At 43.8% G+C, this 10,755-nt stretch overlaps 1 long non-coding RNA gene across 2 annotated transcripts; it reads left to right on the top strand.

Moving 5' to 3' along the window:
• Positions 1 to 721: 721 nt before the first annotated feature.
• LOC113567197 lies at positions 722 to 2,490 on the top strand. Of its 2 annotated transcripts, none has more exons than XR_003409369.1 (2): positions 722 to 1,333; positions 1,549 to 2,490. It is a non-coding gene; the product is annotated as an uncharacterized LOC113567197 (long non-coding RNA). The 2 variants fall into 2 exon arrangements; XR_003409370.1 differs by lacking the exon at positions 722 to 1,333 and adding an exon at positions 1,356 to 1,426.
• The last annotated feature ends 8,265 nt before the right edge of the window (positions 2,491 to 10,755 follow it).

The raw sequence follows: 10,755 nt of genomic DNA, 5'->3' as shown, positions 1-10,755 counted from the left end.
AAGTTTTTTTTTTTAACGAAATATTATTCAAATATTAATTAAAATATAACTCAAAATTTTTGATCATAAAGTTATGGGGACCTATTTTTTTTTCCTTGTAATAATTTAAATTGCTGCAGATTGAAGTTTTTTTTTTAACAAAATATTATTCAAATATTAGTTCAAAGATAATTACAAATTTTTGATCATAAAGTTATGGGGTTATATATTATTGCTCCCATGAATCATTCAAGTTATACACATATATACATTTGAACACTCAACGCCAGCTGTAGCTCCACTGTCCATTGTTTGGTAACAATTTGTTATTACTATTTGTGTGCTTAAATAAATGTTAGCTTATTATTTGTCGACTTCTGCTCCAGTCCCACTGTGCTATCTCGTTGCTGTGGCCGTTTTTTCCGTTGAGAGCACAACTCCCGTCCCAAAAGCTTTACTCAGCGTGCGTCCGCGCCCGCGCCCGCGCCCCGTACACCCACCAATGCCTCGTTTTACTAGGCTAATCATGTGTTCTGGTTTCGGATTTGTGTGGAGAGGCTGGCTGGCTGGCTTCCACTGTCTGTATAGTGTGTGTGTGCGTGTGTGTGTGTGTACGTTCTGGTGTTCGTCGGTGTTGCTGTTTAAGCATTCATTCAACGCTTTTCGCCGTGTGCTTTGGGGGGCGTGCGCACATTGAGAGCTTTGCAATTTTGTTGTTGTTGCTGTTGCTGTTGCTGTTGGTTTTACTTTTCTTTTTGTTGCTATTTTGCTTGTTGTGTGTGTATTTTGGATACCCCTCAATAAATATGAATATAATGAATAATATATTTACACAGACTAGTGGCCACTGTATGCTAAAATATCCTATAATTTCATAGGTTTTCCTTCCCTACGGCTCTGCAAAGGGGTATCCTAATCGTCGACTTTCCTTCTCGGTGGTTTTTTTTTTTTTTTTTTTTGTTGCCCTCCTATTTCACTGTATGGGAAATATTTCACACGCTGCTTTGGCTAAGGCAAGCAAAGCACTTGACTGTTGAGTGGCGCTGGCTGGGGCCTCTGCCGCTGTCGCTGCTCGCTGCTCGCTGTCGTTGGGGAAATGTTGGGGTTCGTTGCCGTCGCAGGCGTCGTCGTCGTTGCCGTCGCTGTCGTTCGTCGGGTCGGATCGGGTGTTGTTATCAATTCAGTTGCTTGCTGGCTGCATGGCGCGACGCTTGCTTGCACGTCTGGCCGGGGTCTGGGTCTGGGTCTGGCCCGGGTCTGGTCGGATTGACTCGTGGTCGTGCGCCACGGGGGGAGGGGATTGTAATCGGTTTCAGTTCGTTTTCATTTAAATAGAATTAAATATGGCAAATGAGTGAGTGAGAGAGAGACGACGGTCAACATATGTTGTTGTCGTCGTCGTCGTCGTGGTCGTCGTCGTCTCCGTGGTGAGGTTTTTGTGGTGAAGGTGAGTGAGTGAGTGCGACGACCGACGACGACGAATTCCAGACCCGGGTAGACCCGACCCAGTCAGTCTCTCTTTATTATATTATTATTATTTTTTTTTTTTCCAAACCACTTTTGCTTTAGGCAACAAGGAATTTGTAATCTATATAATAAATAAATAATTTCAAATGTACCCACGAGAGAGACAGAGCGATGGGTAGAGAAAGAGAGAGAGAGAGATCAGTGGCAGAGCTGAGCAGTTATGGTTGGACTTGGGACGACTGTCTGTCGTAAGTAACAAAATCTCGTCGAAATCGAGATTCGATATTCGAGGGAAAGAACAGGCGCACAGCAATTGCCAGCAGAGCAGTCGGCAGAAACAGCAAGCAGCAGCAGCTCGGGAGAGAGTGGACAAGCAAGCGAGAGGGAGAGAGAGAACGAGCGCCAAACGAATCAGAGAGGGTGGCAGAATATACATATGAAAGTAGGCAAAGCAAAACAACACAGCGAAGAGAGCAAGCAGAATGAGAGAGTGGATGGTCCACTCGGCGAGCGCGAGAGAGCACCAGCTGAAGAAAAAAAAAACGAGAAAAAAAAATCGATGAGTCGCCTGATAAGCAGCAAATCAACGGAACCACGGCACCAGACCTGGGGACACCCGAACCGAGCGAAGCGACCAGATACGATACGATACGATACGATAGCCAGCCAAACAACCACCACCCAATAGGGGAAAAATAGGAAACAGAATGCCGCGACAGCGTCTAACCGATGCGTGTGCCGTCGTCTGCGCTTGGTGTGCGGTGCATCCGTGTACCTGACGCGCGCGTGTAACCGCCAATTTAACAGGGAAACAGGCGGAGCAGCAAGAGAGTCGAGTCTCGCCGCAAAGCGTCGTGTCGGCAGAGAGGAGAGCCGAGCCGACATGTATGTGGGCCACCGAGCGAGCGACAAAATGAGAGATAGAGAGGGAGGAATTGATTGTAGGGTTGTCAAGAGTTCTAATAATACAAACAAATTAATTTGAATACGTTTATAGAATTATCCTAAGCAGAAAAATAAATATTTTGCCATCGTCGTGGAATATTTTCTTGTGAAAACGGTTTCTCTTGACAACAAGCGTTTCGCTAAAATATTCTCCACTTATCTGGTTATGATTTGACAACCCAGAGCGACACAAAACAGAAACTGTTATAATTTGGCTCTCTTTCTCGACGGCTCTCTGGCTTCGGTAAGCTTTATCGTTGCCGTTAGAAGTAAGCAGCTTCTAAAATGTTAACCGAAACGAAAATTAAACTCTTTAAATGCCGGGCTCCACTTTGGTGGCCTTCTTTGGTGTAATCTGTGTAGACAATATTCAGATATTCAAATAGATATTCGCCTACACTCGGTTTATGAGCGAAATTTGCACAAATTTTGTTGTATGACGCGTATGCCAAGTGCTGGGTGCCGAGGAAAGGCGAGCAGGCAAACCGTCCGAACAGAACCCCAGGCGACACTCCGCCCTGCTCCGCCCCGGGGGCCCAGAACCGGATAACGAGTCGGAAAGAAATCAGCAACAGCAACAGCAACAAGCAGGACACAAAACGAGATAAGCAAAGGCAAAGAGCAAAGAGCAAAGAGAATCAAAATGAAGAAAAAACAGAAAAACCAACAAAATTCCCAGAGAAAGAGAAACACCGAAAAAAAACTCTGATAATTGAATGTTTAAGGGTTTACGGGGGGGGGCGGAAAGAGGGAATACAAAGCGGCTGTATACTCGCATGTATTATGAATAATTGTATAAATCATGTTAATTGGCTTGCCAAAAACAAAATATGTACAAAATATATACATATGGCATATTTGTCAACATTTGATGGCAGTGCAGTCGTCGTAGCTGTCTCGTTTTATCCATAAATCATATGGCAAAAACGAATACAGTATTCACCTGATGGTGAGTGAAAAAAAGAGATGGGAGAGAACTGGGAGATGTCTTTGATCAAAATATATATATCGCTTGCTTTATTTTAATTTAATTGTAAATTTCCGGTGAATTTTTGTTCGTGCACTTTAGAGAATTTCCACTGTAACGTTTCCCATCTCATATTAAGCTTGTCGACGCCGTCAAGCAAATTAGCGCCCCCCAGCGGCCAGTAAAAACAATAAACAACCGCAATACCTCACACGTTCGCTCTGCTCTCTTGTGGTGGCTCGGTCGCTCTTTCTCTGTCGCTGTCGCTGTCGCTGTCTCTGTCTCGTTCGGTGACGCTCATTCACTCTTTGGTGCTGGGCAATATTTTAAACATGGGATGGGATGGGATGGGATGGTATTTTGTGGTGGGACCATCAAGTTTTGTTTTTTGTTCAAAATTCGCTGCGGTTGGGACCTTTTGGTCGTGCAATTTTCATACGAAATCGGTATTTAAAGAGAAGAACAAACCCCAGTAAAATATAATACTAAATGCGGCGGCCCAATGTTTTCGCTGCAATGACGCTGCAGTCTACAGAAAGTAACAGGCTCTCAGAAGGCGAAAAACCAAGCGGCTTACACAAAAAAAAAAAAAAAAAGTCGCGCGCACAAAACCAGCGAGTGTGTGTGGGGATTGACGAGCCAAATACAGTTAGGCGAGAGGGACAAATAGAGCGAGAGTAAAGCTCGCTCGCTCTCTCTCTCTCTCTGGCGCGCATGTGTGGTTGCTTTTGTTGTTAAGAGAGCCAGAGCCAGAGCCAGAGAGAGAGAGAGAGAGAGGGAATTTGGTGTTTATTGAATGTAAATTTGATTCGAGTTTTTTTTTGGGTGGGCGGGGGGTTTATTCATGCTCACCGATTTTCCGCCGACAATGCAAGTGCGATGCAAGAGGCCCAAATCGCTGGCGTTCCTTTTGGTGCGCATTTCTTCTTCTTTTTTCCACCACACAACACACTGCACGGCTGCTGCTTCTTTATTGCTGTTTGCTTCTTCTTCTTCTTAATATAATTCTCTTCCCGCTTCTTCTTCTTGTGGCTCTTATGTTTCTGTAATCACTCGACACTCATCACATAGCAACATAGCACAGGCAGTTGCGCTCCCGAAAGTGTAGCGTTAATTTGTACTTGGTTTTTACTTTGTGCCTTTTTGTTTCTTCTTTGTTTTATTTGCACACAAATGCGTGTGCGTGTGCGTGTGTGCGCGCCAGGGGCGTTGGGGGATGGGGTAAACAAAAAGTGATGCTGCCGCGTAGAGGGGGACGGACGACCAGCTGCTGGCTTATGCTTCGAAATGCGCGCCGGAAAACCATCACTTCCGGAGGCGCTTCAAGTACTGAGGAATGTAGTAAATACATGAAAGACTCTTCGTGTGTGTTGGTGCGCCTCGTCTGCCTGTGTGCGTGCGTGTGTGTGTGTGTGTGTGTGTGTGTGTGCAGGCGCAGAGCAGCCGCTGCGCTGCCTGCGTTGACGCTGCTCGAAAAGCAGCAATAGAAAGAAGGAAAGCAGCAGCGCAAAAAAAAAAAAAGAAAAAAGCACAAAAACACAGAGAAAGAGAGCGAGAGACACACACAACAGACAAACGACAAGCGACAGAAAGAGAGGCAGGCAGAGAGACAGACAACGAACAAGCGACACAGCGCCACGCAAAATAGTTTAACGAACAGTGGAGAAAGGAGAGAGGGGATAGAGGGAGAGGAGAGATGCACGGCACGACGTTAGGGGGGGGATACCCAACGAGAGCGGGAAAGGACTTTGACAACTGTCTTCTTGGACGACGAGACTCTTGTCTCGTTATTATGTTTAATCTCGATTCCTCTTTTCTGTGCCTGTTTTTGCTCCCTCTGCGAAAACAGGTTCTTAATGTGTGGAAAACTCTGCATTACATAAATGCATACGTGCGTATAATATACATACATATTATTTTTTCCCATTTTACTTTGTAGCTCTTTTGGTAGGACACCCCCGCCGGAGATTTCCCATGAAAACTGATAGATATCTGTACTTCCTTAATAATCGGAACATAAATCTTCATTCCAACTCAAAAAAGAGCAACGAGAAAGGTTTCCACTTCAAAGCAAAAAAAAAATCTTAAGTTTCCATCAAGTCCCCCGTTTGCCTAACGCTTTTCCCACCTGCTTCCCCTTTCCCCTTTCTCCTGCTACGTCTCCATCTCCCTCTGCTCTTCAACTGGTTCTCCGTCTAGACCTCAGACTCCCAGAACCAGCTCTGACACAGTTAGGAGGCCAACAACAGCCGATGAACGATAAACGTTGGGAAGACAACAAATCCCATTTGAAGCTTGTTGGGGTTGGATCTGTGGCATGTTGCAAGCAAACATCCACAAGAGAGTGCGCTCTCAGCGAAAATCAAGAGAAATAAATCCTCAAATATTCTTCAAGCGAACTTTTACGTAGAGATTTTATAGATTACAAGCTTTGATAAATAAATACATTTAAATTTAAAATGCTAATATTTTTAATAGATTAAAGATTGAATTTTACTGGAATAAGGTTTTTTTTTTAACTTAAAAAAAAGTCCCTCTCTTTTAAGTATTTTCTTAAGTGTCTAAACTTCATAAAAAAAAAGATATATATTTCGATAAAATTGTTAAATTTTGTCAATTTTTTGCACTCAAAATGTGAGCATTTCGTGAACAAAAGTGTCCTTTCGCTTATGGGTAATTTCTAAAGCAAATCAAAGTCTTTCAATCTCTCTCGAGGAGCTCTCCTCGTTTCCACTTGTTGCACATGCCACATTCAATCATCTACACACACAAAACACTCCACTTGTAGGGGGGGGGAAAAACACTTATACTAAATACACACTCTTATACTAGGTACAAACGAGTAGACCACCATTTTTTTTGTTGGTTGGGTTTTCTAAGTAAAAGTAATTTTCTTTTGTTGATAATTACTCGTAATATTTACCAGTAGATTTCGGAGCATCATCATGCTCTTCTCTTGCTCTCTCTCGCTCTCTCTCGCTCTCTCTGTTGCTGTCTGTGGCTGGTGTTTGTCACTTCCTCAATCTTTCTCGTTCTTGCTCTCGCTCTGTCTCGCTGTCTATCGTTTAGCGTCGAAAGCCTTAAAGCATTTGCTAAGCGGGATAAGAATCCTTGAGGGCTTGACTTGGCCTTGCTTCTGGGGCTTCTCTGGGACGCCCAAGTTTGAGGTTGCTTTTCCTTAGCTTTTCACTTGGTTTTCCCTACATTTCGACGACGAGCGACAAGCGACAAGCGACGAGTGAGAGAGAAGGGGCTGGACAACAACCGAATACTGCGAGGAACGGAACTAAACTTTAAGTGGCATTTTGGCCATCGGGCAACGCGGGATACGCGGTTGCTTGGCTGCTTGGCTGCTTGGCTGCTGGATGGGTGCACGACTAGAAAGAGATGGTCTGCATATGTAGCGTGCCAGAAAGAGATGGGTACACACACTCCCAGAGAGACAGAGAAGGAGAGAGAGAGAGAGAGAGAGAAAGGGAGGCTGGTTGGATTCGGTCGCTGGCTGAGTTATGGACAAAATAGAATCAGCACAAAATTGTTGGCTCGTGACAACGAGCGACGACAACGACAACGACAACGACGACGACGAGCGACCTCAAAGGCGACCCCAAAAGCCCCGACGAGGACGAGAACGAGGACGAGGACGAGAACGAAGCGCAGCCAACGAACTGCTGTGTGGTGCAATGTGGGTGCAGGTCCGTTTTTCTGCTTCCAAAAAATTGTTCGGCTTGATGTACATTTAATAAAACGCATCGCAGGACCACACAGGAGGTACATATATTGGAGAGTTTCGCCCATTTTTGTATCTGTGTGGGCGTGTGTGGGGGGGGGGGGGGGGCGGGGTTCGAGGGGCAGATGTTGATGCAATGCAATCCCAGCCAGCAAGAGGAACAAGAGAAACAGGGGTCACAGCAAGGTAGAGAAATGGAAATGCAAAAGAGGAGCTACCCTTTTTCGTACACCAAAGAGCGAATGTACGAGTCTATTTCCAGACCTCTTGTGTCTGATTGCAAAATAAAATAAAGGACACCTCGGGATATAGAGTGAGCTCTTGGCTCTTGGCTCAACAAATAGCCATCTCGGAATGATTTCCATGACTGCTGTGAGTCGTTTCTTCACCAGTCCCTTGTAGGCCTTCATCTGCTATAGATCTCAGCTCCATTGCGGCTCGTTTTTGGGACTCCCCTTCAAGATCTCCATGATCCGTACTCCCGACTGGCAGTTTTTCTCGTCGTCCTGGGATAGTCCAATCTTTAGGAGCCCCCATATGTGTTATCAGTCCGCACTTAAAGCAAACCAACCACTACAAATTCCCACAAAATTGTAAAATATATCTCCCAAAAATTTAAATTCAAAATGGTATGAGACAAAGGAAAAGCCACACGTACAAAAGGCCCATCAAATCACAATACCTGCCCTCCAAGCCCCCTGGCTCCTGGGGCGGGGGCTTAAAGGGGCTTGGGTTTATGCCAAATCAATTGTTCTTAGAAAAGGAATTACGGAATTACTGAAACTGACCATACCGGACCAGGCTGGAGGAGCAACTCCTCCGGGGCCGATAAGTAGGCTATGGAAATTTTCAATTTTGGAAACACAAAACAGAAAATTAGAGCCTAAGAAGAGCAGAGTGCAGAGAGGAGAGTTACGGGCAGAGATATGAACATGTGTTCGAATAAAGGAGGAAGAAATGAAGTGTAATTCTTATAAAGAACTAGCATTAGGCGGAAAGCTGAGTAGCTTTTAGGTCTCGACAGATGATAGGTCTTCTCTAAGCACTTGGCTTCCCATAATCTATCCCATATATCTATTCTCCACTATTTTATTATTTTATGTGTCGCGCGTCATGCGGCAGTCATCCTCGGTTTGTCGTGTCGTTTCGAAATCCTTTCAAGTAGCCCCTATATCATTCGTAATTTTCTTAACAATATTTGATGAATCATTAACCAATTTATGTATTATTTAATTATTTATAATATTTAGTTTAATATTTAATTATTTTGGAAATTTAAATATTTAATCAATTTATTTCCAATCACACCTCAAATTCTACTGCACTCAACATAAAAATTATGTATATTATTAATTAAGGTTTTGTTTTTAGTTTTTATAAGCAAACAGCTGTTTTTATCAAAAAATAAAACACTATTAATGGCAAAAAGTTGCGAAAACCGGAGCAGGGCTGTTTGTTTTCCATCAAATCATTGAAGAAGCTGATATCCATCATCTTCAAACTTATGCAAGACAATCTTTAAACTTGAATTCCCCGATATACTATGTATCTGTAGTGTGTGTACCTGTGTCTCTCTCTCTCTCTCTCTTTCTCTCTGTCTCTCTTTCTCTCTGTGGTAATAACTCACGTTAACATGGGGCATCACATAATCACTAAATACTCGGCCATTACTCACACACACACAGCCGAGAGTTAGGTAAGCTTCTGCCCTCACAAGAAAGGCCCCCGCTCTGAATCTCCATTGTTTTCTGGGGCTGCAATGAGTGGCAAATAGATCCTTTTCGACAGTAGGGGTTGGGGTTGTTTGGTGCCCCAAAAGTGCAGAGTGCAGAGTGCAGAGTGCCGGCTAATAAGTGAAGTATTCATAATTGTTTGATGGCCGCCATCCTTCCTCAGAGAGGCACAGAGAGAGAGAGAGAGAGAGAAAGAGAGGGGCGGACAGGGAGTGTGAATTTTGGAGGGGCAGTGAGGGCTGGGGGGGTGTGGGTGGGTGGGTAGGCGTGGCATGTCTCCTAAAATTATGCTAGCCAAAAATCATAATCACACACACACACGAAGACGGCAGGAGGATTGTTATGGCAACGCGAAATGGAACATTTTGGAATTGGCCAATGTTCTCTACACACCATATGCGTGTGTGTGCGTGTGTGTGTGTGCGTGTGCGTGTGTGTGTGTCGATTGGGATGCGTGACTTGCATGAGTGCAGGATGCGCGCGCGCTGCACACACACACCCCTGTACCCCTGCAGGAAGCTCAAGAAGCAGTCGCCTGCCTCGCCTCCAAAAGAGGTCCTCAATCAGTTCTCGACGCAGGGGACTGTCCCTCCGAAAATCGTGCAAAATATTCGGCAGGCAGCCGCCAAAAACCATTAACACGATGTGGCGCGGCCATGACGACGAGAGAGAGAGAGAGAGAGAGAGAGAGAGAGAGAGAGAGATAGAGAGAGAGAGATTCTACTCGGTTCGGTTTTTCTTTTTGTTAATAACGAAGTCCCTGGGAGGACCCACTATATACCATATTGATATATGTATGGAAGATGGGAGATATTTGCATATATACTCGTGTATTTCCCTGCATGCAATGCCAAAATACAAATTTCCAGAGACTGGGTTCCGCTTGGTTCTTGGAAGGGGGTGGGGGCTCGAGAGCTACCCGACCAAAATGCAATAAAAGAGAGAAAGGTAGAGAGGGAGGGACAGACAGAGAGAGAGAGAGAGAGAGTTATTTGGGGGTGTGAACTAGAAAACTTAAAAGGAAATTATAGAAAATGAAAGTACATTTTGAAGACTTGAAAGATTAAAGATTAAGGAAATTAAGTATTATTTTTTGAAGGAAAAACGAAGAAAATAGTTTTCCTGATGATTTCCTAAATCATTTTTTTGAAAATTAATATTCCGGCAATCCGTAGCTTAATTGCTTTACAATTATACCAATTTAATTGACCAAAAAGGCAATTGAAGGCGATTAAACCAATAAGCCCAGATACATGGCGATATGAAGGGTGTTCAGGTGGAAAAAGTGTTTTGTGTGGTAATTATTTTGAAAGTTTTCTTCTTCTCATTATCTGAGAATATAAATTGTGGGTGTAAAAGTACTCGAAGGCTCTTGGAATGTTGGGATATCTGAGGTGTGAAGAAATTCCTGTCGTGTCTTTCCTTTAAGATACATTCCACATATTTTTTTTACTTTACTTTGCTTAATTTATTCTCGCCAAAAAGTATCTGGCCGATTCGGAGTGTTGGCATAAGCCTATGATTTATGTATAACATAACCCAAAAAACACGAAACTAGTCTTTGGGCATCGGTTATTGCATGATGGATGTGCCACAAATCAAAGTGTCACGAGGGCGAGGCTTCATCATCATCTGCATCTCTATCTGCATTTTAAGTGAGAGAGAGAAAGAAAATGAGCTAGGGGTGTAGGGGTTCTGGGAGGCAATGGAGGCCTCGAATTCGAGGCTGAGGCTGAGGCTGAGGCTGTGCACTGTTTCCCTTTGTTGGTGTACATTTTTGTTGACATTTTTTGGGTTTTTTTTTTTATTTTTATAACTTCTGTTTGTGTAGTCTTGTTGTTGAAAATTTGTTGCTGTTGTTGAACCATATGTTGGTGTAGTTGTTGAAACTTCGGTTGGTTTGGTTGTTGAAACTTCGATTGGTGTCAATTTTC

The sequence above is a fragment of the Drosophila persimilis genome, unplaced genomic scaffold, assembly GCF_003286085.1.
Source record: "Drosophila persimilis strain 14011-0111.01,24,50 unplaced genomic scaffold, DperRS2 tig00002283-arrow-arrow-pilon, whole genome shotgun sequence".
NCBI classification, from domain to species: domain Eukaryota; kingdom Metazoa; phylum Arthropoda; class Insecta; order Diptera; family Drosophilidae; genus Drosophila; species Drosophila persimilis.
Note: the sequence above shows the minus strand (reverse complement) of the source record. Positions and strands in the feature narration are given on the sequence as shown.